This window comes from Podarcis muralis, chromosome 1 (genome assembly GCF_964188315.1).
Source record: "Podarcis muralis chromosome 1, rPodMur119.hap1.1, whole genome shotgun sequence".
Classification (NCBI taxonomy): Eukaryota; Metazoa; Chordata; class Lepidosauria; order Squamata; family Lacertidae; genus Podarcis; species Podarcis muralis.
Window position 1 is genome coordinate 20552652 of NC_135655.1, and position 21382 is coordinate 20574033.

Below are 21382 nucleotides of genomic sequence, written 5' to 3' on the forward strand. Positions count from 1 at the left end.
GTTCTTAACCTGAAACACCACTTTAGCTAATGGGGCCTCCCGCTGCTGCCGTGCCACCAGAGCACGATTTCTGTTCTCATCCTGAAGCAAAGTTGTTAACTTGAGGTATTATTTCTGGGTTAGCAGAGTCTGTAACCTGAAGCGTATGTAACCTGAAGCATATGTAACTCGAAGTACCACTGTAATTCCAAAAACCCGCATTAACACACTGCCTTTATATTAGGTCATCCAACCAAATAGTGTACACACTTTAGTAAAGCTGAATGCACCAATATGCAGTTTTGTCTTCTGGATCAACATGACATCCTCTAACTTTTCTGGTGTTGTAAAGCAACCCTGCAAGGCTAAAGTATCCATTTTTCAGAGGGATCTTCTGAAAGCTCCTTTTACATAGCCTGGGATTCATTCAACAGCTGGAGTTAAGCTGGCGGGCAGATGGTGTTTTAGTACTAATAGTTTGTATTAATCTGACTGCAACAAGATATTTTGAGCACACATTTTTTATTGACTTTCTGAGTCTATGGAACGGGGCTGTCTATAAATTACTATTAATTAACTTAATTAATTCAAGTCAGATGGGGACCTCAAAAAATGTTTGTGTTTTTGTCATTTTCATCTCTTTTCCACTTTTATCCCACCATGGATATGAATAAAAGAGAATGCTATTGAACACATAAGAGTTCTATTTGTTTTTAATGTTACTGATCCGCAAACGTATTCCTGCTGTATCAAAAAATGAGGTTGCCCTGTGTACACTTACCTAAGAGCTTACTTCTGAGTTGACGCACATAGGATTGCACCAGCAAAGTATGCATCTGTACTTCAAATGTTTGTTACTTTTGCACCACTTTGTCACAGATTGCCCCCAAAATATTGGAAATCGTGGTTTAGTGGAGCTGTGCAGAATTCTAGTAGCCCCTCCCAGAGACCTACAATTCCCTTGATTCCATGGAAAGAAAGACTTATTTATATTTAGGCTGTAAATGTTGACAGCAACTTTCCACTATTATGTTTTTAAATTCATCAGAATGACCAGTTTCTGCCTGTCAGCTGAGAGCTTGAAATGAAGCCCTTATTGAACTGTTCAGCCAGATGTTTTGCTACCTGAAAGGTTTTTTTTTCTTGTAGGACCTCACTTGTGGAACTCCCTCAGCAAAGCTGCATTTTAGAGCACTGTTGCTTTTAAGACACCATAATCAATTCCATTTACCTAAACCAGTGATTTTCAACCAGTGTGCTGTGCCACCCTGGGGGTGCCTTGAATGATGGTCAGGGGTGCCATGGGCAACACTGGCCTCTGTCCCTCTTTCCTTCCCTCCCTCCTCTGATGCCCTCTTGCATCTCTGCCTCCCAAAGGCTTCCACAGCTATTTGTTGCAGCAGCCCTGGCCACAAGCTCCCCAGGCGAATGGTGCCTCTGAGGATGGCCAGGGGGTACTTCCCAGGCCCCTGTGGGGCAGGATGAGGAGGCACCTCTCTTTGGGGCAGGGGGGCAGTTCAGAGACAAGGGGCAGCAGCTGCGGTTGCCCAGAGGACTCCCAAGGAGAGGGGAGAGGAGAGGAGGCTGAGGGAACACTCCACAAGGGAAAGTGTTTGAAAAAGGGTGAGAGGCTGCCAGCTCTGCAGGCAAGGGGTGACGTAAGTGGGGGCCTGAGCCCCACAGGGGTGCCGCAGAAAGGACGTAGTTGGTCAAGGGAGCTGTGGACTCAAAAGGTTGAAAACCTCTGACCTAAATTTTTAATACTAGTAAAGATCAACTGGCTCTTTTAGAAGAAGATTGGAAGAAGTTTAAAGAATATTTGAAAAAAAAATATGTTAATATTTAAATCCTAGAATAGCTTTGGAAGTAGATATAGGCTGTAGGGTTAGAAGTAGAAGATAGTGTATTTTAAAACAGTATTATTTGCAAGTGATAAAATGTGAAGATTTTTATGGTAAAAGTAAGTATGATTAAAAAATGGTTAAAAATTATGATATATGTAAACTGCTAAAGATGAGGTAAAATGAAAATCAGATAGGGGGGACTTGGGGAAGCTCACCTAACAATGTTTAGAAAAAATAAGGATAAGACAAGAATTTGTTTGTATTGTTTGTTTTTCTGTTTGTGTTTAGTTGTGGTATAAAATGAATAATTTTTTTTTGGGGGGGGAGATCAACTGGCTCTTTTGAGAGGATTTGTGTTGATGTTTATATGCTGCCTATAGTTTCTTTCATACTGTGGGATAGTTTTGCTTTGTTTTACAATAAACAAAATGACATGCTCCATGTATCAGTGGAACAAAAGCAGGCACTGACTTTTTCTAGGGAAATGTTCGCTAGGGAGGGAGATTGTGGTATCTCAGAGATCATTTCAATGTACTTTGATTATTTCTACTTTTATTTAAGTATTTTTATTTATTTTCTTGATGCGTGGGGGGGGGGGGACTGCCTTCCTGGCTATGCCCATGATCGGTGTGGTGCGCCCTGTGTGTGTAGGGAGGGAAAGGCGCCCAGTATAAAGTTACTGTGGTTCAAAGGGGTTGAGAAGCCTACGCGATTCCAGCAAGGAAAGCCAAACCAAACTGCAACGGGCCGAACTAACCCGCACCCCTTGTGTTTTTGAATGCGGCAACCTTGAAGGCGCAAAAGGCCATGGCTAAGAGGGGGCGGCGGCGTGAAGTTCAAAGGCGCCATCGTGCCAATGCAGGCTATGTGAATTTGGTACCGTATATAAACTCGTTCCCGCAACTGCAAGCCTCGACCCCTAGGGAGCATCTGGCCATTGCATAAGCCTTGTCCGGCCTCTTAAGCAGTCCCTCCTGACGCGCTTACATAACACAAGCCCCGAGCGCCGCCATCCCAGCGACCCCGGAAGATAAGATCTGCAGCAAGCACCCCGCACCTCCGATCCCGGGGCGCGCTCAGCCAAAGCGTCCCCGGGCACCTGCCCCGCCGCGCCTTTGCGCAGCGTTCTGCAGAGCTGAGCTATGAGCCCGGCCGATCGCAGGCAGGGCAAGCGGCGGCGAAGGCGGAGAGAGCGAGGCCCAGAGGGAGGAGTCTCCGGCAACGCCATCGACGGCCCCGCCGCAGCTCCGGGTCCTGGAGCCCTCCGGCTGCGGGCTGCCTTTATTTTGCTGCAGGAGCCTCCTCTGCACCGGGATCCTCGCGCGCTCCCTCCGTCTCTCCATGCCTTTTAGGTGAGTGGCGCGCTCGGGCTGACTTTGGACGACCCACAGCAGGGCTTCCCTCGGCCGCGCGACCGGAGCCCGCCTTTGCGGTCACTTTGACAGGCGATGGCGCCACCCTCAGCCTCGGTTCGGGGGCACCGGCTGCTGGCAAATGGGTGTCCCCCTTCTTCCCTTGACGGGGATCATCTTCCCCGCTTCCTCGGAGACGGGCAGGCAAAACTTTTCATGCCCCCCCCCGCCCAGTCTGCCCTCCTCGGGATCTAGCGGTCGTCGCGCGCGCTAAAAGCGCAGACGGGGAAATCCCACCCCGAGCCGGTTGTCGCCGCCAGGTCCCCTCCCAGTTCTAAGGCTGAAGCCTGGGAACTTTTAGAAGCGGCGCGGGGCAGCGTCACCACCGGCTGTGTTTCCGGACGCTAATAATATATCGATTGCTATTAGATTCCCCGCTGCCCGCTGCCGCATAGATAGATAGATGATAGATAGATAGATAGATAGATGATAGATAGATAGATAGATAGATAGATGATAGATAGATAGATGATAGATTAGATAGATAGATAGATAGATAGATGATAGATAGATAGATGATAGATAGATTGGCGGTGAAAGCGGTTTGCGCGCGGCGCGGATCCTAACTGCCTCTGCATGTTGGAAGGAAGTCTCAGGGTGTCCTTTAGGACTGCAGGCGGAGGTGCTGCATGCGGCACTCGCGGTGCGCTATGGAAAGGCAAATGGAGAGGGGGACTTTCTTGTATCGGACGACAGCTAGTCTTTGGTTTCACAAAGTAGATCTTTCTGTAAAACAGAAACTGAAAAATGCGAGGAGCGGAGATGGGGGGGGGAGCGAGGGGCGCTGGCAGAAAGGGGCCGGTTGTGCAATTGCCTCCTTGTATCGTACACAATGTAGCGGTTTATTTATAGTTCGTGGAAGGAGGAGCCTCTGGAAAAAGGCGCCTTTTTTTAGAGAGAGAGAGAATATATTTTAACAGCTGGGCCGCTATTTTCTCAGCGATACATTTCCTGATAGTTTTGTTGTTGTGCGTGCGGAGTGGGGGGTGTTCTCCGAAAAAAGAACTTCTGTTCCACCTGCGACGTTTGGCGAAATCCTCCTCCCTCATTTTTCAGCCAGTGCAGAATTTCAGGCGTAATTGTGGGTCCAGAAGTAACTGTTTATTTTTGTTTTAATACTACCGAAAGAAGGGACGGCCTCGGTCTGAGCTCCCCCCAGCTCTCCTCTCTTAGCTCGCTGACCAATAGACACTAACAACAGAGTTTCATTCAGAATTAACTGACTCGAATATATTTTTCTGTTCATTTTCTTCCGCTTCTTCCTCCTCCAGCACCGGGGATCGGAATGGGGCGGGGAGGGGGCTTCGGCATACAGATCACTTCCTCTACCTTTGAGCTGCGGCCCTTTGTTGTAATTCCCTATAATCCAGTAGTTCCATCATAGAATTGCAGGGTTGGAAGGGAACACGAGGGTCATCTAGTCCAGCCCCTGGCAATACAGTAATCTTTTGCCCTACGTGGGGCTCAAACCCAGGACCCTGAGATTAAGAGTCTCATGTCCTACCCACAATTGTTCTGGAGAATATTTGGCAAATCCCCTCCACCTAAATTTTGCCACCTGTCTGTAGGGGTCACAAATCTTAAGAACCATTTTCACTTCATCCTAAAATAGTTACATTTGCTCTACTTAACATGAGAGTGGGGAATTCATGACTTGGTGCCTTCATGGGTGCAAAAGCAAGTTAATAATTCCTTGGTCTGAAATGGTCTGAAAACGTCAAATGCAGTAGGCAGGATTCCTCCCAATGTACTGGTAGCTTGAAACCTTTGACTCTTAGGAAAGTCGGAAGGGGAGGTGGCAGAGAGAGAACTTCTGCAGTACTTCTTCATGCACCACATAGTTAAACTAAAAAGGTAAAAAAGGTAAAGGACCCCTGGATGGTTAAGCCCAGTCAAAGGCGACTATGGGGTGCGGCGCTTATCTCACTTTCGGGCCAAGAGAGCCAGTGTTTGTCCACAGACAGCTTTACAGGTCATATGGCCAGCATGACTAAACTGCTTCTGGCACAATGGAACACCGTGACAGAAACCAGAGCGCATGGAAACGCCTTTTACCTTCCCACCACAGCGGTACCGATTTATCTACTTGCACTGGCATGCTTTCAGACTGCTAGGTTGGCAGGAGCTGGGACAGAGCAACGGGAGCTCACCCCATTGTGGGGATTCAAACCACCGACCTTCTGATCGGCAGGCTATGGAACTCACTATCAGCCACTAATGGTTACCAACGTAGATGGCTTTAAAAGAGGATTAGCCAAATTTTTGGAGGATAAAGCTCTTCCTCCCCAGTTGGAGGTAGTTTCTGAAAGGTAGTTGCTGGAAGCAACAGCGGCATCTGCTTGGCTACTGTGAGAACAGGATGCTGGACTATATGGGCCATTGGCCTGATCCTGTGAGCTCTTCTCATGTACAGTAATACCTCATGTTGCATTAGGTTCAGGTTGTGTCTTTTTGGCTTGCGAACGCGGCAAACCTGGAAGTGTATACTTCCGGGTTTCGCCGCGCGCATGTGTGCAGAAGTGTTCTACGTGCTTTGTGCATGCACAGAAGCACTCTATTGCACTCCACGCTTGCGCAGAAGTGCCGCGCTAGTTGCGGACTTTCCAGGGTGCGAATGGCACCCTGGAACAGATCGTGTCCGCAACTAGAGGTACCACTGTACATATGTTCCAGTGCCGCTGCTCTTTCAATAGATAAAAGGGTGCAATTTGGTACAGGGGTCAAATCCCTGCTTGTGTGCACACCATACACTTAAAGCACATACACACACTCCAGCCCACTGTAGTCTACTCTTCACAGAGGTACAGTTTCCCACCACCCTTAGCAAACTACACTTCGTAAGATTCCTTGGGCTGGAGGTCCCCCTACCAGCTGCCTGGGTTTGTGGCTGTCTGACAGACCCACCCGCAGAGGAGACAGTTGAGAAGGAACTGCAGAGCAGGTGCAGAAGTGTCTGCCTAGCATCATGGGAAGTGACTTGGGAGGAGGGGAGGCGCAGGGATACACCTGTTCCAAACTAGGGATGGAGCCTTCAGCTGCTATGTACAGCCTGAGCTGCTTGACCACTGAAGCACAGCTCTCATTCCAGCTCCATCCTTTCTGGTCTGCAGAAAGGGACAGTGGGATCAACATGCAATTGTCCTATATATGTCTCTAGTTTTTATTCAGAGAAGACCCACCAAAACCAGTGGCCATGACTACTAATTTAGGCCCATTAATTTCAGTTTGTCTACTCTGAGTAAAAGTTAGTTGAATACAACCCCTGATAATTTTTTGCTCTCATTCTAATTTACAGCATTCCCCAGAAAACACAATGTTTTAGCTTTATGATCCACCTTACTCTTTGAAAACATGAGGAAAACAGGCAGTTTCCAACAATGTTATTGTTTCCTTTGCCTCCCTTTCCTAATTTGAATAATATTTGTAAGCTGCAGCATAAGCATAAACTGAAAACAAGATACTTAGGGTGCTCGTGCAAGGTGCAAGGATATAGCTGTGGGAAAACACAGGTAGATGTTGGTGGAGAAACTTCTCCAATCGTACCTGTTTGCCTTCTGTGATTGGACACCAGCACTGCTAATTGTGCCTGAGCCGAGCCAATGGGTATATGGAGATCTTATACCATCCTTGAGCTTCCAGTCTAAAAAAGCAACAACAACAACAACAATTTATTATTTATACCCCGCCCATCTGGCTGGGTTTCCCCAGTCACACTGGGTGGATCCCAACAGAATATTAAAATACTAAACACGTATGTCTTCCCTTAGGGAGATATAGGGGACAATGCAAAGGTAGTGTGCTGGCTGGCTGCTCAGCAAAAAGTGAGCCCGTTCTAGCCTTCCAATGCAATGAGCACAAAGGCATTCTTGGTTTGTTTGGATGATTTAAGTGCTTAATCAAAAAGCTGTCCAAAGTGAAACACAGCTAAAATCCAGAATGCAATGACAAACAAATGTACATAAAACAAACACCATGCAAATACAGATGAAAATCAATGCAACTTTAGAATGAATATAGGTAACTAAATTACCTGTCTGGGTAAGCATTTTCAGCAGGTCTCTAAAGCAAAACAGCAAGGACCAGGTGCGTAGCCTGGGAGTCATTTTGGACTCACAGCTGTCCATGGAGGCGCAGGTCAATTCTGTATCCAGGGCAGCTGTCTACCAACTCCACCTGGTACGCAGGCTGAGACCCTACCTGCCCGCGGACTGTCTCGCCAGAGTGGTGCATGCTCTAGTTATCTCCCGCTTGGACTACTGCAATGCGCTCTACGTGGGGCTACCTTTGAAGGTGACTCGGAAACTACAGCTAATCCAGAATGCGGCAGCTAGACTGGTGACTGGGGGTGGCCGCCGAGACCACATAACACCGGTCTTGAAAGACCTACATTGGCTCCCAGTACGTTTCCGAGCACAATTCAAAGTGATGCTGTTGACCTTTAAAGCCCTAAACGGCCTCAGCCCAGTATACCTGAAGGAGCGTCTCCACCCCCATCGTTCTGCCCGGACGCTGAGGTCCAGCGCCGAGGGCCTTCTGGCGGTTCCCTCATTGCGAGAAGCAAAGCTACAGGGAACCAGGCAGAGGGCCTTTTTGGTAGTGGTGCCCGCCCTGTGGAACGCCCTCCCATCAGATGTCAAAACGATAAACAACTACCTGACATTCAGAAGACATCTTAAGGCAGCCCTGTTCAGGGAAGTTTTTAATGTATGATATTTTAGTGTTTTTTGGTTTCTATGGAAGCCGCCCAGAGTGGCTGGTGATGATGATGATGATGATGATGATTAGGGCACCTTCTTAATGTCAATTGGCAGGGAGTTCCAAAGGATGGCCACAGTAAGGGACTGACTCCAAATGCAGAACGAACAATCTATGGCCTTTGCAAAAGGTGCAAGTCTGCAGATTGAAGCAGTCGAATAGGCACCTCGCCTTAGAGGCGACTGAAGAATGCTAAGAAGTTAGTGGATTAGGCAATCCTACTGCATTCAGTGCTGCAGGTACAGTATGGGTGTGCATAGAACTGCTGCTTTAATTTTATTAAAGTGTGTTTTAATTGCAGCATTAAATGCATACGTTTATGTATTGCAGACTACTTATTTTTAGGGTTTTGCTGTTTTGCATCGATTTAATTCCCCCCTCATTACCTGTGCATTACCTGTTCTAAAGATCATTGAGATGATATACGTAGAGCACTTTGAAATCCCCTGTTTAAATGCTAAGCGTTCTTCTTAATGCCAAGTAGAAGCAGGCATTAATTAGTTTCAGGAGCCCTCCTGAGGCCTCCTCCTTTACGTCTTTATTAATGGCTCCAGGTAGGACCTAAAGGGGGGGGGCGGGGCGGGTGGAGAAACATGTTAACATTTTGTCCATCAGATTACTGTAACACTATGGCTTGTCCTCCGAGTGAAACACATTCATTATCCACCCATTAGCATTGTGAACAAGTCTTGGCTTGTGCCTCTGCAGAGTTAAACCGCCAAAAGAGCTTCTCTCCGGGGTATAATTACAGCCCGGCACGTGATGACCTTTTTGCATCGTAGACGTGTGTTGTTGGCACCCTTTGGTGCCTTCCCACTGGCGGCTGCTTGGTGGGCCTGTCTCTGCAAGGGATAAACAAAATATCTCTTTCCAGAAAGGGAGGCGCCTGCACGAAAGAGGCTGGGCATGGAAGACCCACTCGATTCAGCAGGGAAACAAGAGGAGGGCAGAATAAATTGCTTGCCATCGGCCAACTTCAAGGCATTCATGCCAAACCATCCAGCTCTTTCTTTCCCCAGCTCTTTGTGCAGAGGGGAAGACAGCCAACAGCCTTTTCGATTTGTGGATTTAGAGAGGCCGCTCAGTATGTCCCTTTTATTAGGGTCAGGGTGGGAGGGACGTGTGTTGCTCAGACTGTTGTTGAACTGCAGCTCCCACCTTAGATAGCTCAGTCGGTAGAGCATGAGACGCTTGATCTCAAGGTCTTGGGTTCGAGCACTGCATTGCAGAGGGTTGGACCAGATGGGTGGTCCAAGTTTCGAAGATGGTGGCGCGTGCAGACGCTGAGAGCTCCCTGGAGGGGAGTCAGGGTTTGTTCGAACAAATTATTTATAGCCGATTGCACTCTTCCCACCTTGGATCAAATCTATGCTTCCAGGTGCCATAAGAAAGCTGCAGAGATATCGCAGGATAGTGCACACCCCGGAAATGATCTCTTTCAGCTTCTGCCTTCCGGAAGAAGGTAAAAGGTAAAGGGGTAAACCATTAGGTCCAGTTGTGAACGACTCTGAGGTTGCGGCGCTCATCTCGCTGTATTGGCTGAGGGAGCTGGCGTACAGCTTCCGGGTCATGTGGCCAGCATGACTAAGCCGCTTCTGGCGAACCAGAGCAGAGCACGGAAATACCGTTTACCTTCCCACCGGAGCGGTACCTATTTATCTACTTGCACTTTGATGTGCTTTCGAACTGCTAGGTGGGCAGGATAAAGATGAGGACTAGCCGCCTGAGAAACAGTTTCTACCCAAATGTGATTTTGGTTTTAAACACAGTGTAAGGAGTCTCTATGGGAGTATATTGCATTTAAAAATGGGGTATCAGAGCTTTTAGGGGGCTAACCAGGTTGGGATAGCTGGGATAGCAGGCTTGTTGGGTTTTGAATGTTTTATGTAGATTTTTCAATTTCGTTGTTTTGTATGGGACAATGACAATGACAATTATCGTATCATATCATATCGTGGTCACTTCCAACTCTACAGATCTATGATCCCTGGCTATTGGCACTGCTGTCTGCAGCTGAAATCCAGTAACACCCTTTTATTAACACACCTCTTTGTAACACAGTCCTGTTGTGTGGTATTAGCTGGAAAAGGCTACCAACTTTTGTTTAACCTGAGGACTCACCAACGGGCAGTGATCTTCAACAGGTGTTTCTAGAGCTAGCCAAAGGGTTTTGTTCGATGGTTCTGGAGAGCCAGAAAAGGAGCTTAGTGGCTGGTGACAGCTCTGTGACACATTTCACAGTAGCCAGCTAGCTATGACAGCTGGACTCTGCCTCCAGGGCTGGAGCCAGTATTGCTTCTGAATAACCAGTGGCTGGAAACAACAGGAGGGGAGAGTGTACTTGGTTTTGGGTCCTGTTTGCCGGTTTCCCACAGGCATCTGGTTGGCCGCTCTAAGAACAGGATGCTGGACTAGATGGGTCATTATTGGCTTGATCCAGGAGGCTCTTCTTATGTTCTTATGGAGAGCCAGTGTGGTGTAGTGGTTAAGAGCGGTAGTCTCGTAATCTGGGGAACCGGGTTCGCGTCTCTGCTTCTCCACATGCAGCTGCTGGGTGACCTTGGGCCAGTCACATTTCTCTGAAGTCTCTCAGCCCCACTCACCTCACAGAGTGTTTGTTGTGGGGGAGGAAGGGAAAGGAGAATGTTAGCTGCTTTGAGACTCCTTAAAGGGAGTGAAAGGCGGGATATCAAATCCAAACTCTTCTTCTTCTTCTTCTTCTTACACACTGGAGCTGGGGGGACGCTGTATCTAAAGAGAGAGAAACAGTTTGGCGTTGCAAGGTAGACAGCTGCCACAGGGTCAAACTGAGTCTTGGGGCATCTTAAAAACTAGCAGCCTTATTATAGCATTAGTGGACAAGTCTCTGCTTCATCAGTTGCATGGAGCATAACCTTTAAGTGGATTTACATATACAACAGGGAGGGTGTGTTGTAAGCAGTATGAGTTGCTGGTGGCCAGAAAAGAGGTTTGTCTCAAGGCAAATCTAAAAAAAAATGTAGTATAAACACTGACAATTGGGAAACACTGACCTGCGAGTGCTCCAGTTGGAGAACAGCCTTTACCAAAGGTGTCATGGGCTTTGAAGACACTCGAACTCAGGACACAAGGGAGAAAGGTGCTAGGAGGAAGGCACGCTTGGCACATCCACACCGTGATCAACTCTTGCCTGGAAACCAATGTCCCCACTGTGGAAGAACGTGTGGATCCAGAATTGGCCTCCACAGTCACTTATGGACTCGTTGTTAAAACCGTGTTTAGGGAAGACAATCTTACTTGGCTACGAGGGATCGCCAAAGAGAGAGAAGGGTTAGGAGAATGATATGGTTTGTATGCAGAATGGTTTGTTAGGAGAATGATATGCTTTGTATGCAGAATGCCCCAGGTCCAATCCCTGGCATTTCCAGGTGGGAAAGGCCCCTATCTGTAGCCATGGACATCCCCAGCCATTTAGTGGAACCATTTAGAGCCACCCAGAGTGGCGGGGGAAAACCAGCCAGATGAGTGGAGTATAAATAATAAAACTGTTTGGACTACAGTTCCCATGAGCCCCAACCAGCTAATGGTTTGGCTGGGGCTGTTGGCAGTTGTGGTCCAAAACATCTGGAGGACGTCAGAGACACCAGTACTGAACTTGATGGGTAGGGACAACTGGCTGGGATACAAGCTCCAAGAGAACTATAGGCGTGAGGTTCTCTGGTGCTCCTGCTCTTAAGAGTTTACACTCCTGCACTAGGAGCCGAAGCACAAGCAAGAACCAGCTTCCTTACAGACACACCTTTAATCCCTTTACCCACCCATCTTTTCGCAATTCCCTTCCCCAAACTCAAAAGCAGCACGCAGGCTTGTAGTCTCTCTCCATGCAACACCTTCCCCTTTTTCCTTAGGAGAGTTCTGCCGAATCCAGTTTCATCCCCAGCCTTTCTTCTTCTTCTTGCTTCTAAAACTCTCAATGTGAGGGATTTAATTCCCAGGGAATTAGCTGCATCCTTTCCTCTCTGCCACCGTGTGCTGCCTTCCCTTTTAAGCCATCTGCTCTTCTCTTTTATCTGCCGCCGGAGGAGAAGCCAAGCCCCGTGTTTACACAGCAGCATGTCAGGCCTTGCCAAAAAGGCTTTCCTTGGGTTCTGGAGGTGCAGCTTGCATTCCCAGCTGAACCCCCCGGCACTTTGGATCCTCAATTTGCCCCTCCTTGGCTAGCCACAGATTCCTCCCGTGATTTGACAAATTCATGGAGGATAAAGTTATCAGGGACTATCAGCCATGGTACCTGTATTCCACCTCCGCTGTTGGGGGCAGCAGTGCCTCTGAATACCAGTTTCTGGACATCGCAAGTGGGAAGAGTTGCACTCACGTCCTTTTCACAGGCTTCTGGACAGCCACACTTAACAACAGGAGGCCGCAGTCTGCTCCCCCCTTCTCCCTAGGACCACTCATCATCATCCCAACATCAATCCCCTGGCTCTGAGCCTTCTTCCCTTGGGGGTTCCCTGGCTGGTTCCCCCCACCACTCCTTTGCCTCCAGCCAGTCCATAAGGTGCTCAAGAACTGGTCCTTTCGGTTCCTCTCTAATATATGCCTGCTTCTAAATAGTTTACCCACATATTCAGAAGGTGTGCCTGGCTCAGGCATTCCACAACAAGCCATTGTTTCTTTTTAAAGATGAGACGGCGTCACCAATTATTTTTAATGGTTTTCAGAGGAGCTTCCAATATGTAGGAAGCTAGAAGGCGCACAACAGGGAGGCAACAGCTTTGCAGCAGCTCCCCGTCACGAAGCGTTCCAGCCAATAAGCTCTTGAAAGAAACCAACTTCTCATTTCCTCCATGACTTGCATCTCGGCAGGAAACCTCAGTGTTTTTTCAGCAAGTCTTAGAGAGCCTTTAACTTGCTCATCAGAATAAACTGGTCACAGGGTGCTCATTCTCAAAAATTCCACCCACACCCCAAAATCTGATATATTGATTGGTTTCACCAGTCTACCGCTGATAGTCATTGCAAGTGGCGCCTCCTGCGATATTTTGCTTTTTGCACTTTCCCCATCAAAAAAATTTACACATTCTTTGAGTGCTCAGCCTGAAGATGCAATGGAAAGAAGTTTACAGGGGGCTTTGGGACATGCATGTGCCCCTTCCACCACGCCTGGCCTTCACATGTTTAGCACAAATGTCTGTAGGGAATTCTGTGCTTGGGTGCCTCTTTGCACTCTGGACCCTAAAAACCCTGGAAATCTGTGCAAGGAAAATTTTCAGATGCAGAGATTTGGGCGAGGGAACAGTAGTTTATTAACCATAGACTCAGTTACTTGAGAGACTGCCTAACAGGGGTCAGCAAACGTTTTCCCTCAGACCTTGTGGGGGGCCAGACTATATTTTTTTGGGGACAAATGAACAAATTCCTATGCCCCACAAATAACCCAGAGATGCATTTTAAATAAAAGCACACATTCTACTCATGTGAAAACACCAGGCAGGCTCCACAAATAACCTAGAGAGACATTTTAAATAAAAGGACACATAGGACACATTATACTCAGGTAAAAACACGCTGATTCCCGGAACATCTGCGGGCCGGATTGAGAAGGCGATTGGGCTGGATCCGGTCCCCGGGTCTTAGTTTGCCTACCCATGGCCGAACACCTCATACACCTAGCAAGTCACTGCAGCTGTTGGGGGGAATTTCTCCTTCATGTCCCTAAAGTATCAGAAGTCCCCTCCACTGTAACTCAGAGCAGAACTTTCAGTGTGGCTGCCCCGATTTTGCCAAACAGCATCTCTGTTTAGGTACCCCTGCTGTTTGTAGTTTCCAGAAACATTTGAAGACATTCTTTTTTCGCCAACCTGTTCCAGATGGATGAAAAAGGCCTCTGCCTTAGTTGTCCATTTTGTATTGCGTTTAAATGTGTACTTAGCTGTGTTTTTGTACTATTTTTGAATTTTTAGCTGTACTTAGTGGTGTGTTTGCAAATGGCCTTGAGTCACATGTGAAAGGCGATTCATAAATAGATGCATAAAATGATTTGTCTCAGGGCATGCCCTGTAAGATGGCAGTTGTCAATGTTCCAGTATCCTTGACTACAGCTCCCATCTTCTCTGACCGCTGGCTATGTTGGTTAAGGCTCATGGGAGTTGTAGTCCAACAGCATCAGGAGGGCACCATGTTAGCTGGGCTGTCATTGGAAACAGATTCTTTGACTCCAATTCAAGCCCTGTCTTCAGTACTGGACACTTCTCTCTCTGGGTCTGGAATGCGGACCCTGTTGCCTCACTGATGTTGTTGGTCCCCAAATCCCATCAGCCCCAGTCAGCATGGCCAAAGGTCAAGGATGATGGAGCGGTCATCCAACAACATCTAGAGGGCCACACATTGGCCAGCCCTACATATCTGGCTGCCCAGTTCAGACAACAGATGGTTCTTCTGAACAAACCAGTTTTGCAGGGGTAGGCTGCAAGGCTGACTTTCAACCCTACAGGGTTAGCGAAAGGAACAAACAGATGTCATTTATTAAGAACACTGTGCTTTGCAGAAATGAATCACCATTTTAGGAGAGTAAATCAGGGCTCTGGTGGCCTGGTCTCTTCGTCACTCACTGAAATCCACCCTGAAACCAAGAAATTGAATTGAGTTCCTCCCAGGAAGCCATCAGCCTTCTTGCAAAGACAGTGACTCACAGGAGGTTGAGCTCTTCATTTTGGCTATATTAAGCAGCTCGGACCCATTTTAATGGTAGGACGCACTGCTTCTGGCCTAATCTGCATCATGGAAGAATGAGATCCCTTCCCCCACCCTCTAGCCTATTGGGTTTTGCAAGGCAAATTTTTGTTCTTCTGGCTCAAGCGGCGTAATTAGTGGGCTGGCTTTGCCCATGTTGTGCAGAAATTAGACTTTAGGTCTTAGGTCTTGATTACGCTGCATAGAGAAAGGCAATGCTTTCTAAGGCACATATAGCGGGAGCATAGACATTTGGGGAAGGGCTGTAGGGTCTGCTTTGCATTCAGGTTCCAGGTTCAAACCTTGGCGTCTCAAGGAAGGTTTAGGAATATCCGCCATCTAAAACCCTGGAAAGCTACTGCCAGCCATTATAGATAACACTGAGCTAGAGGAAGCAAGGCGTCTGACTCGATAGAATGCAGCTTCCTATGTTTGACTGATCACATTTTTCTGGTGTTGTTATTGTCAGAGAATTGTAGAGTTGGAGGCAACCCCAAGGATCATCTAACCAGCCTTTCTCAACCTGTGGGTCCCCAGATGTTGTTGAACTACAACTCCCATCGCCCCTAGCTAGCAAGGCCAGAGCTCAGGAATGATGGGAGTTGTAGTCCAACAACATCTGGGGACACACAGGTTGAGAACCGCTCTAGTCCAACTCTCTGTAATACAGGAATCTCAACACAGAGACCCCCATCCAACCTGAGACCAGACCAGACTCTGCTTAGCTTTGCTAAATGTGATAGAAGTTTTATTGCTGCACCACTAGGAAGGTTTGGTATTATTATTGTTATTACTACTACTACTACCATATAACACCACTCCTGAAAGGCCTACATTGGCTCCCAGTACGTTTACAATCACAATTCAAAGTGTTGGTGCTGACCTTTAAAGCCCTAAACGGCCTCGGCCCAGTATACCTGAAGGAGCGTCTCCACCCCATCGTTCAGCCCAGACACTGAGGTCCAGTGCTGAGGGCCTTTTGGCAGTTCCCTCACTGCAGGAAGGGAGGTTACAGCGAACCGGGCATAGGGCCTTCTTGGTAGTGGCTCCCGCACTGTGGAACGCCCTCCCATCAGATGTCAATGAAATAAACAACTATCTGACTTTTAGAAGATATCTGAAAGCAGCCCTGTTTAGGGACGTTTTAATGTTTGATCTTTTATTGTGTTTTTAATGTTCTGTTGGGAGCCTCCCAGAGTGGCTAGGGAAACCCAGCCAGATGGGCGGGGTATAAATAATAAAAAATGTTGTTGTTGTTAAATGTAAAACTTATCTTTAAGTAGATTCAAACACAGCTGGTGGCCATTCCTTGCATGTGGATGCAAGTGTGTTGCTGGTCTGTGTCCTTACACACACACACACACACACACACACACACACAACCTCTGATCTTCTTGGAAGGAAAGACTGAAGCATGTCAGATGAAGCAGTAGACTAGAGCCCTTCCTTTCTAATGGGTCAGCTTGTAAGCAATTGCCCCACAGCACTGACTCTCCAGTCATTCCCATGCTGTGCTTTGCAACTGTAGTCTGCAGGTGCTCAGAGGGGTAGCCCAGGAATGTGTCAGGGCAAGAAGAGGGGAAATGCCAAAAAGCTTACCCTGGAAACAGATTTTGCTGATGAAGTCGCTATCTTGTTTAACCCAGTGTGAAAGTTTTCAGATCATCTCTGGAAAACGCCAGAGCGATTGCTGGTGTTAGTCCATAACGTTATGCGAGTGCGGAACTCCCATGGGGAAAGAATGCTCGTTCAGATGACTAGTCCAATTTAAAGTAAAAGAAAAACAAGGAAAATTGTCATATACAAATTGGCCTGGTTTGCATAAAGCCCCCCCCCCCCCCCGGAAATGCTCCCAATTTAACAGTTCCCCCAGAAATCCCACAGCACAACAATACAACCGTTTGGCTGGCAAGGGCTATTTGAGCTTTTTCATCTGAGAACCAGCCTTGTAAAATAATAATAATAATAATAATACCCTGGGGGTGAAATCCTAGGTTGCCAGGAGATGACAGAAGAAGGACAGAGAGCTCTATGTTTAAGTCAGCTGCCCACTGCATTCCCATAGCAGGAGGAAGTATTTTCTGCCAGCCTGCTTACTCGCTTCTGTGTGGGGCCTTCTTGCCTACGGCTGCCAAGTTCGTGCTTAAATACAGGGCTGGTATAAGTTAAGCAGCTTGACCGTAGAGGATTCAATGCATATCACCAATGATGTGGCATCAGGGGAGGCACCTAATATCCCCAAATAAACAGCATATCTCAGTGGGTAGATCACCTGCCTTACATGCAGAGAAGGTCTCTGAATCAAATAATTCCAGCTGAAAGGATCAGGGAGCTGGTGAAGTGTGTTGGTGGTTGTACCATATATCCACATGGTTTGTGCATGGTTACGGTGTGTCGTGCTACCCACCACCTTTTCTCCGGTTTGCAAATTGCCCCCAAGCCCCAAAGGGATTGGCAACCGCTGGGGTGCAGGGCCGTTTCAAAATGAAATAAAAAGTGGTGTAAGTCACCTCAAACAAGAATCAGATGCTTAAATACAGCCAGATAACTCTGTCCTTAACTCTCAGACCCAGTGGTTATGCTTGCCCGGACCCATTAAAATGATCCCTGCCAATTAATCAACCAGCATTTAGTTGATTAATCTACTACCTAAAGCACTTAAAGTTTGCATTGCCAGTAATTACTGGAACAAAGGAATGGCAAGGGGGCAGTTCCGCTAAACTTTTTCCCCCCAAAAGCACCTGTACCTAACCAGTCAAAGGTGATTCTGCTAACCGATCCGAAGGAGATTTAATAAAGAGATTTGAGACTGGTGGCTGGTGTCTCTCCAGATCAGGTCAGCGGTGACTGAGAGTCATTACTATCTGATCAGTGTCTGGAGGTTTAAGAGGAGTTGGCCTCCTCCCAACTCTTTAACTGACATCTTAACTATCTTCCTGGCAACTTCAGCGGAGAACCTGAGGAGCACAGCCCTTAAAAGAAATAAAGCGCAACACGCCATTCTCTCCAGGTTGAACTAGTGACAGGTTAATGGGAGTCGCATTGCTTACATTGCACATGTGACCTGACAGGTTTCTCTTGGGCCCCTGGGAAGACACACATTTTTCATTCCTGGCGGAATGCAGCAGAAGGTGGCAGGTGACAGCCTGTGTTATGTTCTGCGTGACACAAGCTGGCAAAACCCCCTATGAAGCTTGGGAGGAGACAGCTTGGCCCGTCGCTGTGTTTATTCAGCACAAAGGGCTTGGCGTGGGAGTTGTGTGTGGACTGCGGCTTCACAGCTTTGGAAATAATTTCCGCAAAAGTCATTAGCCTGCGCAGAAAATTGCTGGCCCACCATGTGCTGGCAGAGGAAGAATGGAGGTGCCAACAGCTTGATGCATTTCTGTACAGTGGGCTGGAGAATAAGACTTATCAGCGGCTGCTAGCTATGAGGACTGTGCGCTGCCTCCACAGTCAAAGAAGACGGTGATGCTTCTGAATATCAGTTGCTGGAAACTGCAGAAGCTCAGGCCCTGGTTGTGGGTTTCCCAGAAGCATTTGGTTGGCCCCTGTAAGACAGGATGCTGGACTAGAGGGACCAGCAGGCTCTTCTTATGTTCTTATGTTAACCTCAGTTTGTCATTAACATCTGAATCGGAAACTGTAGTCAAAGGTTTTTTGGAACAAATCAGGATCATAAACCATGATTTGACCTTGGTGTATTTCTGTAAACTATGGTTTTAACTATCCACGGTTTATCCTTTTCAGACATAGTGAGAAACCGTGGCTAGTTTAAACATGGGCGCGGATGCTTCTGATCTCCTTGCAAGCAGGGGCGTACGAAGTGGTGGGCAGAGGGGGCAGGCCGCCCCGGGTGACACTCTGGGGGGTGACAAGATGGCCCCTTCCACCCCCCAGCTGTAGAGTGGCCGAGTGCGTGTGCAGTCAGTATGGGCTCCTCTCACACAACAACTGTATGGGCTGCCACGTGTGCGTCTGTATGGACATTGCGTGTGCGTCACCAGGCAGTTTGACCCACCCCTCGGCATCACGCCCCGGGTGCTAGAGAGGGTTCCTCCGCCACTGCTTGCAACCAAAGGAGAGGGAAAGTGGAAGTGTGAGAGACCAAGGCTTTCCCAGCCTCCGTTGCATGGAACTAAATTACGTCGTGAACCAGGCCATTAAGTCACAGTTTCCCGTTTCAGATGTAAGGATAAGCTGTAGATTTTACCCACGTTTTATTACACAGGGATTATGATACCTGAGCTGACCCACTGCATTTACAAAAGTCAGCTACAAGACCTGATCGTGTGTGCATTTCTGGGTTGGAGCTCCATGTTGCTAATGTTATTTCCTGTGTTTGCTTTTCTACTTCATTTGCTGCTTTGAGCATTTCCTTTCAGAGGAGAAAATGGAGATAGATATTTGTGTATAAGTGAATAAAATATATCCTCTGTGGAAGGGGAGTGGGGGAGTAAGGAGCAGCCATTTGGAGATGGTGTCGATTAAAAATATTGGAACAGCTGCCAGTGCTGCACACGCTACACACACACACACACACACACACACACACACACACAATTGTCCAGAGTCGCTGTGCTATCTTCCACTGTACATTTGGAAGGGTAGTAAATCTCTTCATTGCATTCTTCAAAGCCACCAGATCCTCTTTTAAATAAATCCCTCTTTAAATCTGCCTTTGTTATGGTATATACAGATCTTTCCCATCAGGCACTGGACTTGCTGTCAGCCACCTGGAGCTAACAAAATCACTACAAAGGCACATGAATCGTAAATGTCCCCAGGCAACATCCCGTGACTGGTACCTCTTTCGAGGGAAGCCTGTTTTCTCATAGAGTGCCAAATCCCAGTTTAAGCAGGGAGATGAGCAGGGATAAACATATGATTCAAAAAGCCTGCTTAGGGAGAATTCTTACAGTCAGGCATCTGCAAGGTTATCGCCACCCTGAAATTATTCTGCGCTGGCAATATTCTTAAGTTGCTTTCTTAATGCTTGAGGATTTAGGCAGTGCCCAAATTCTAAGATGAAAAGGGCCAGCATCACTCAGGCCAGCATTGTCCTCTTTTCAATGGGCGAGGAAAAAGGTGCTCTGTGCATGTTCAGACACACTTCTTTTCATGTGCCAGGGCTGGACGCTGGCATTCTCAGCAGGTTGAATGCTAGCAATGCATAAAAGCGTTCTTAACTATTTATTACCCAGCAATCTCCCAGTGGGGACGCGGGTGGCGCTGTGGGTAAAACCTCAGCACCTAGGGCTTGCCGATCGCATGGTCGGCGATTCGAATCCCCGCGGCGGGGTGAGCTCCCGTCTTTAGGTCCCAGCTCCTGCCCACCTAGCAGTTCGAAAGCACCCCTAAGTGCAAGTAGATAAATAGGTACCACTCCGGCGGGAAGGTAAACAGCGTTTCCGTGTGCTGCGCTGGTGCTGGCTCGCCAGAGCAGCTTCGTCACGCTGGCCACGTGACCCGGATGTGTCTCCGGACAGCGCTGGCCCCAGGCCTCTTAAGTGAGATGGGCGCACAACCCTAGAGTCGGACACGACTGGCCCGTAAGGGCAGGGGTACCTTTAGTCTCCCAGTGAGCGCCCTTTTGTGATCACACTTAGATGCATGCTGGGCTAGTTTAAAAAGCTCCCTTCTTTGCCTTAAAAGCCTTACAGGCACAGAGGAGAGTTGCAGGCTTCCACCCTGAAAACAGACACTAGACGGCAAAGGGCATCACCAGTTAAGTACTGCAGACTGGCACCTGAAGGGGTTGCTGCCTTTCAGCACCACAGACAATTCATTTGACCTGGTATTAGGCAGTACTCTGGGTTCCTTGTGCAAATGAAAAAGCTGGGCTTTGTCAAAACTCCATCTGAAACTGTTGAAACCGGAAAAAGTAGAATAAGGCAGAAACTAGGAGGAGTCCATTTTATATATGCAAGGAAACAGTCTTGCAAAATCTCCTTCCCCCATATATGCCTTCTCAACCACTTCAATCTTCAAAACTGGCCACATAATATATTTTTACTGTTTTAAATCATTGCTTTTTAACTGGTTCTCCATGATAATTTTATTCTTTATTTCTTTATATTTTTTTGTAAACTGCTTTGAGGTTTTTTTTGCAATCAAGCAGTATATAAACGCTGTGAAATAAGTAAGCAAATAAATGATTCCTATTTCTTCTGTTTGTCTCCCACACGACTGTATAGATGACAAGGGAAGAGCAGGCCGCTGTCTGAGCAATCCCTTTATGCAACTAAAGGCCGGAGCGCAGCAGGGGTGGCTCTGTTGAAAAGGCGAATAAGATTTAAATAGAGATAATCCCCGAGGAAAAACTCTGTGGAGCCCAGGTCACCATCAAATAAACTGGTTAAATTGCACAGAAGAGTAATGTTTGAAACCTATAAAAACTGACAAGACGCCTGATGAATGGGAACTAGTTGACAGTATTCAAAGAGGAGGAAGTAAAATATTAGGTTTCAGTGTGTGTTAAGGCCGAACTAGATGTGGCGTTTGCCATCAGGTGCATTCCTGATTTTTGTTAAATAAATAGCTGCCAAGTGAGATAGGGGAGAGATAGGACCAGGGGAATGTTGTTGTGGTGCCCTTTTCGTTTTGATGCTTAGTGCATGGGAGCCAGTTGCGTTCTCCTAAAACTGCCTCTGCACCTGCTGTTCGCAATAGTACCACTGC

The 21382-nt window shown here is 47.5% G+C and overlaps 1 protein-coding gene across 1 annotated transcript in view; it reads left to right on the forward strand.

The window, feature by feature from the left end:
• Positions 1-2808: 2808 nt before the first annotated feature.
• SYNE3 (spectrin repeat containing nuclear envelope family member 3) overlaps positions 2809-21382 on the forward strand; it is an 88872-nt gene continuing 70298 nt past the window's right edge. The window contains exon 1 of the mRNA XM_028716797.2: positions 2809-3175. The gene's annotated coding sequence lies outside the window, so the exon portion shown is untranslated. The remainder of the gene's footprint in view (positions 3176-21382) is intronic.